Source organism: Equus caballus, chromosome 10 (assembly GCF_041296265.1).
Source record: "Equus caballus isolate H_3958 breed thoroughbred chromosome 10, TB-T2T, whole genome shotgun sequence".
Taxonomy (NCBI): Eukaryota; Metazoa; Chordata; class Mammalia; order Perissodactyla; family Equidae; genus Equus; species Equus caballus.
Genome location: NC_091693.1, coordinates 23,350,477 through 23,357,644, shown reverse-complemented (window position 1 = coordinate 23,357,644; position 7,168 = coordinate 23,350,477). Strand labels below are relative to the sequence as shown.

Below are 7,168 nucleotides of genomic sequence, written 5' to 3'. Positions count from 1 at the left end.
TATTTTTCCTTTTTCTTCCTAAAGCCCCCCGGTACATAGTTGTGTATTTTTAGTTGTGGGTCCTTCTGGTTGTGGCATGTGGGATGCCTCCTCAGCATGGCTTGATGAGTGGTGCCATGTCTGTGCCCAGGATCCGAACCAGTGAGACCCTGGGCCCCCAAAGCAGAGTGCTCAAGCTTAACCACTAGGCCACGGGGCCGGTCCCCCCTTTTTTTTTTTTTTTTGAGGAAGATTAGCCCTGAGCTAACTACTGCCAATCCTCCTCTTTTTGCTGAGGAAGCCTGGCCCTGAGCTAACATCCGTGCCCATCTTCTTCTACTTTATATGTAGGACGCCTGCCACAGCATGGCTTGCCAAGCAGTGCCATGTCCGCACCCGGGATCTCAACAGGCAAACCCCGGGCCACCGAAGTAGAACGTGTGCACTTAACTGCTGTGCCATCGGGCCGTTCCCTCTGACGCTTTGTCTTGACTTCCCCTCTCCAGGCCATGCTCTGGGAATTTCCTCTTGCAGCTGTATTAGTGGGAAAAGCTGTGCTCAGTGGATGTAACAAAAGAGTCCCCAAATCACAGTGGCTGGACAAGACAGACCTGTGTTTCTCTCTCACATAAGAGGTCTGTGGTGACACAAGGCCAGCAGGTAGCTCTGTTCCCCGAACTCACCCAGGGACCCAGGCTGACGGGATGTCTCTCCCATCCTCTACAGATGGCATCCACACCTTGTCCTGAGGTGGCCGCCACAGTCGTCACCAAACCCCAGGCAGCAGGAAGATGGAAGAAATAAAAATGGAGAGCAAGCAGTTTTCTTACAAAACCAAGATCCATAAATCACACAGATCATTCCCCTCATACCCCATCCTCCAAAACTTAGTCACCTGACCAAGGTAGTTGCAAGGGAGGATGGGAAATGTTGTCTCCGACTGGCCATCATGGTCCAGATAAAATTCAAGGTGCTCTGTTGTAACACGGAGACTGGATAAGCAGAGCGATCAGTGGTCTCCACTGTTACTGCCAGAGGCTGTGTTTCCTAAGGAGAAAAGCAGTTCAGGGGCCGGCTCCGTGGCCGAGCGGTTAAGTTCGCGCGCTCGGCTCCAGCGGCCTAGGGTTCGGATCCTGGGCACGGACATGGCACCGCTCGTCAGGCCATGTTGAGGCGGCGTCCCACATCCCACAACTAGAAGGACGTGCGACTAAGATATACAACTGTGTACGGGGGCGGGGTTTGGGGAGATAAAGCAGGAAAAAAAAAAAAAAGAAAAGCAGTTCATTCCGTATTCCATTTTCCTAGAATGCACTACTGTAACCACAGTCAGCTTTTAACTTGTTTCCCCTTCTTCTCCCCAAAGCCCCCCAGTACATAGTTGTATATTTTAGTTGTGGGTCCTCCTCGTTGTGGCATGTGGGAACGCCGCCTCAGCGTGGCCTGATGAGTGGTGCCAAGTCTGCGCCCAGGATCCAAACCATGGAAACCCTGGGCCAGCAAAGGAGAGCACAGGAACTTAACCACTCAGCCACGAGGCCAGCCCCTCACAATCAGCTTGTAAACTAGCATTTTTTTCCTCCCTCCTCAAACCGGAAATAATTGCATTCATTGAAAAAATTAAAAAGAAGCAGATAAGCAGCTCTCAGGAAATTTTCTGCCCTGGGCTTCTCAGAAGAACACCCTCTCCCCTTGGTCAACACATCCCGGCCAGCTTTCTGGACCAGCTCATTCCCGAGGCAGGAGATGAAGGGGTTCAGCAGAGGCGACACGGTGGTGTTGAGGAAAGCAAGTCCTTTGTTGAGGCGCAGCCGCCCGGTCTGCGTGGGGCTCAGGTACATGACGGCGCAGCTCCCGGAGGTGAGGGACACCACCAGGATGTGGAAGGAGCAGGCGGAGAAGGCCTTGCGGCGACCCCCCGAGGAAGGCAGGTGCAGGACGGTGGCGACCATGCAGCCGTGGGAGGGGCCGGTCACCAGCACGGCGCTGGCCAGGGTGCGCACGGCCACCAGGAAGCGCACTGGCTGCAGGAGGCCGGTGTGGGCGCAGGCCAGCGCCAGCAAGGGCGCGCTGTCGCGGAAGAAGTGATGGAGGACGCCGGGGCCGCAGAAGCGGAGGGAGAACATCCAGACGCCGGGCCGGTGAGGAAGAGCAGGCGGCGCCCCCGCAGGCCAGCTCGAGCGCGGGCACACGCGCGTGCTCACGAGGGCTGGGGGCCGCAGCGGGCGGCGGACGGCCCGGGAGCGGTGGGCGGCCGTCACCGCAGCAGCAGGGGCTCCGCCGGGCCCAGGAGGAAGGAGAGCCCCGTCTGCGCGGAGCATCCGGCCCGGGGGATGGTCCCGCGTCCCGTGAGGAGGTGGGCCGGCATCTGCGGGGGACGGCGGAGGGGAAGCCCAGCTCCAGCAGCGCGAAGTGCCGCAGGAAGTAGTACACGGGGGCGGCGAGGCGGCGGTCGGCCACCGGCAAGGTGACGATGAGCAGGTCCCCCGGGAGGAGGGTCGCGACTAAGTGAGGAGGAGCGCGGCGAAGAGCATGAGCTGCATGCAGCGCGCGCACGTCGGTGACCCCCGGGAGCACAAAGGCCAGCGCCTCGGTGCGGTTGGCTGCGCGGCCCGGCCCGGGGGCGCCCATCTGTGAGGCAGGAGAGCCGAGTGGTTAGAGACGCGGCCCCGAGGAGGCCGTCTGCGCCTGATCCTGGCTCTGTCGCTTAGCTTCTCCGGGTCACAGCGGCTCCATCAATACTGCGGGGGCAATATGTGTGCCCGCCCCATAGGTGGTTGTGACGATGAAATGAGTGACAGCCTAGAACAGGGCTTGGCACATAATGCACACCATCCCCGATGCTACCTATTATCTGTAAATACGGGAAAAAGCATCATTTCCTTTCATCAGAAGAGTTTGCCTCTTGTCCCTTTGGAACCCTATTTGCTGAGTAAATGCTTTGCCCTGAGACCTGTTCCTGGCAGGGCTTTACTTCATATAGACTGAGTTCATACAGTTTCGGACCAGAAAGGATAATATAGAGAATTTTGGTTTTGCCCTTTGCAAGTATTTATCTGTTTGTTAATGTCTTTGAATTGTAGTATCATACACATTTTGAGAAGCGCATATATCATTACTGTGACATTCGCTGCGTTTCCTCAAACGGAGCGTCCGATTGCAACCAGCGCTCAGATCAAGAAGCAGAATGGGAGCAGGCTCCCACGCCCCTTTAGCCACACCCCCTCTCCCAGAGGAAACCAGACAGAAGGATTCGGAGAGGGGAGAGACGGGTGAGGTGTTTGCCAGCTGGAGAAGAACTCTTGAAAATTCGGAGCTACTGTGGTCTGCTCTACCACGTCAGTTGTCTCTGCAGAACATGGGTAGCGAATGCCGCCCTTGTCCCCGTCTGAAATGCCGTACTCATTCCTCTAGAGCAGCAGCACCCAACTAGAAATATAATGTGAGCCACAAATGCGAGCCACATATGTGATTTCAAATTTTCAAGGAGCCACATTAAAAGACGAAGTAATAAGAAACAGATAAAATTGTTTCATCGTACATTTTGCTTAATCTAATATATCCAAAATATTTTCATTTCCACATGTAATCGTTATGAAAAAGTCATTCATGAATTGCTTTACGTAGTTTTATTTTGGGCTAAGTCTTCAATCTGGTGGGTATTTCATACTTTCAGCACATCTCATTGCAGACCATCCACATTTCAAGAGCTCAATAGCCACACGGGGCTCACGGCTACCGTATTGGATAGATGTGGTGGTTCTAGACCGTTATCCAGGCCCCGGGTCATTCGGTATCCATTCCTATGCCCTCCCATCCATCTTCCATTTCAGCTTTAGAGAGATCTGTCTAGCTCTCAGGGCTGACCCTGTTTCTCCTCTGCCCAAACCCTCCATGGCCCCCTAGTGCCCTTGGGATAAAGTCCCAGCTCCTCAGCTTGGCATTCAAGGCCCTTCTTGATTGGCCCTCAGCTGACATCTACAAAGTGACTGAGGGATGAATCTCCCAGGCTCGGGTACTTTAGATCCCCCAGAACTCCATGATATGACCTACTCCCTTCCTTTCAATTAAGAACAGAAACGAACACAAAATAAAAACACTTCTCTACGGTAGAGAGAACTCCTCATGAGACTTTAGACAGACCTGGATTTGGACCTTGGCTCTGCCATTTGTCGTGTGTGTGGCTATAAGAGGAAGGAGCTTCACCTTTCTGAGGCTCAGTTTTTTCCCTCTAAGGTGAGGTAATACCTGCTCTGCCTTTTCCATCGATTTTTTGTGAGACTCAACTATAGCGATGAAAATATTTCATACTTCTAACATGCGATGCAAACATGAGAGTTATTAAAAGAATCGAGTTTCCTCCGTCTGTTGGCATGTGTCACTTCCACGGGTTCTATCCAGCTAAAGACTGATCATCCGAACCTGAATCTTGGGTTAGGATGCCACCTCGTATCTGCAGTTAACCAGGCTGCCCTCTCCCGACTCTTCAGGCCAGGCCGCTGAGGGAATCTCATGGCCTCAAAACCACACGAGGAAGGAATCACTATCCATCCCCCCGAGTCCCATTCCGGTCCCATCAGCATCGGGGAGACCCCTTCTTCTGCCTCTTCAGCCGTCTCCTCCCGCTCTGTCCGTCCTAGACGGTGACGTGAGTGGTGCCCCTGCAACGGGTAACAGCAGTCATTCTACCTGGAACTTACACGGTCTTCTTCATCACAGAAGGTCAGGGTTCCGACTCTGGAATTTTCCCAGAGAGGCATATGGCATGAAACAGAGACAAAGGAGAAGGTAATCAACAAAAGCAACAGGGGTGACAGAGACGAGGAGAGGCACTGGGAGGAAGAGAGACAGACAGACATGGAAAGAAAGAACCAGAGGGAGAGCAGAGGTACAGAGTGGGGAGGACAGGCAGACGAAGAGAGACAAAGCAAGAAAGAGTCAGAGAGCTAGAGACAGTGGGAAAGAAGCAAACAGGGAAGGAGAGAGAAAGGCAGCGAGAAAAATAAGATGAAGACAGAACAGGGAAAGAAAGACAGAAAGAGAGAAAGTCGGAGACCCAAGAGAGACTCTGAGCAAACAAAGAGACAGAAAACAGTGAGGACAAGGTCTTTGAGACTCTCGGTAGAATGGAGCTCTCCTGGTGCCAGACGCTATTGCTATTCCAGACCATAAATCCACCCCAAATGGGAAGGTGGGAATCCTTTCCCCTCCCCAACTCTTCTCACTCTAGGAGGTCCCATCCCAGTGGGACATGAGTCAGGCCTGAGGGACCCAGAAAACTTTGACAACTTCTAATCATCCTTAAGGGACTGACTAACTCAACTTCCTTCAAATTCTACTCAAGGGAACTTGTTTGGGGGCTAAAGTTTTGGGGACAGTCTCCTTTTTGTTTCCTTGTTTACTTTTCCCCAAGAGCGGAATATGACCAGGCTGGATTCAGGTCATTTTCTAGTCTTTCTCTTATTTTCAGCAGAGTAGCAAGAGTCAACCCCACTGGACTCATGTGGTTGATGATTCTTCAGGCCTTGATGTCCCCAAGGTTTAGCCCTGTAATACTCACCAGAATGGTGCTCGCTTATTAATAACCTGCTATGGCAGGTATATGCAAATTTTCTTTTTCCTGCTACGGTGTGCGTCCTTTTCCTAACAACATCTTCAACACCATGTTCAGGAGTTGTCTCTGGTCACCAAGTGAGAGACTCTTGGCTGTCTCTCCATATTCCTTCTTTTCCCAGGACTCTCCCTTTTAACTGGATCTGATATTTGCGTCATCCCCAAATTCATATCTTGAAACTCTAGTGCCCAAGGTGATGGTATTAGGGTGTGGAGCCTTTGAGGAATGATTAGATCATGAGGATGGAGCCCTTGTGAAGGGGGTTAGTGCCCTTACGCAAGAGACCCCAGACAGCTCCCTCCAGAGCTGTGAGAAATAGATGTCTGTTGTTTATAAGCCACCCAGTCTGTCCTATTTGTTAGAGCAGCCAAACGGACCAAGACAGAGGGCTCCGCAGACTAAAACCCGCTTTTGCCAGTCCCCTTTGCAGATCTGGATGGCCCCACATTCTAGCCAAGTGGCTATGGGCAGTATTGAGTGTCCACTTTCCAGGTCAAATGCAAAACAGCAAATAATGACCCAGTCTCTTCTCTTTTTTGTGCCTGCTCCGCCTTGATGATTAGAATGTGGTCTTGGTGGTGTCATCATGGGTCACAACTGCTCACATCTCCTTTTCCACCTCCACATAGAACCCAATGTACGGCTATCTGATAACAAGTCAAAATGCTAAGTGTAGGGACAAATTGTAAAAGACTTCGAAATGCTTCAAAGATAGGACTGGGTGTCTTCAGTGGAAAACAAACACCTTTTTGGGTTATCTGATTCTATAGGGTTTAGTATCAATTGTACTTTTGGGATTTTAATTTGTAGAAGCGACTTAGTGATGACATGGAGAGGTCAATGCCACTGCATGATTTGTATCACTTACACTTTCTGAGAGAAGATGTGGGGTTCACCCTGCCATGCGGGGCCATGTGGGGAAGCACCATGTTTGGTTAGGACACAGAAGGAGTGAGGGGAAAGCAAGGCCCAGGGCTGTTATTGTGTTTTCCCCACTTTTTTCTTTTTTTTTTTTTTTTTGCAGAGGAAGATTGGCCTTGAGCTAAAATCTGTGCCCATCTTCCTCTATTTTGTATGTGGGATGCCACCACAGCATGGCATGATGAGCAGTGTGTAGGTCTGCACCTGGGATCCAAACCTGCAAACCCTGGGCCACCGAAGCAGAACACACTAATTTAACCATTATGCCACCATACCTGTCCCTTCCCCAGTTTTTAACCTGGCTACTAGAAAATTTAAAAATACGTATGTGGCCTTCATTATGTTTTTATTGGACTGTGCTGTAGGATATAATACCTATTCATATTTTACCTTAAAAATATTGACCAATTTATAGTACATAGCCAGATAGTAATAATAATACAAGTAAAACCCATTTGATGGAGTGTTTACCATTTGAATGTGCTTTATACATATTTACACATTTAATTTTCACATCAGTGTTGTGAATTGATAATAACAGCTCACATCGCTACAGTGCTTACTACGTCCCACGTATTTTCACTACATGTTTTAACTCTATTAATTCTCAAAATGTGGAGGTAGATAGCATTTTTAAGCCCATTTTCATAGCGA

The 7,168-nt window shown here is 50.7% G+C and overlaps 1 pseudogene; it reads right to left on the bottom strand.

Moving 5' to 3' along the window:
- Positions 1 to 1,418: 1,418 nt before the first annotated feature.
- LOC111775139 (olfactory receptor 6E1-like) lies at positions 1,419 to 2,673 on the bottom strand (annotated as a pseudogene).
- Positions 2,674 to 7,168: the final 4,495 nt, after the last annotated feature.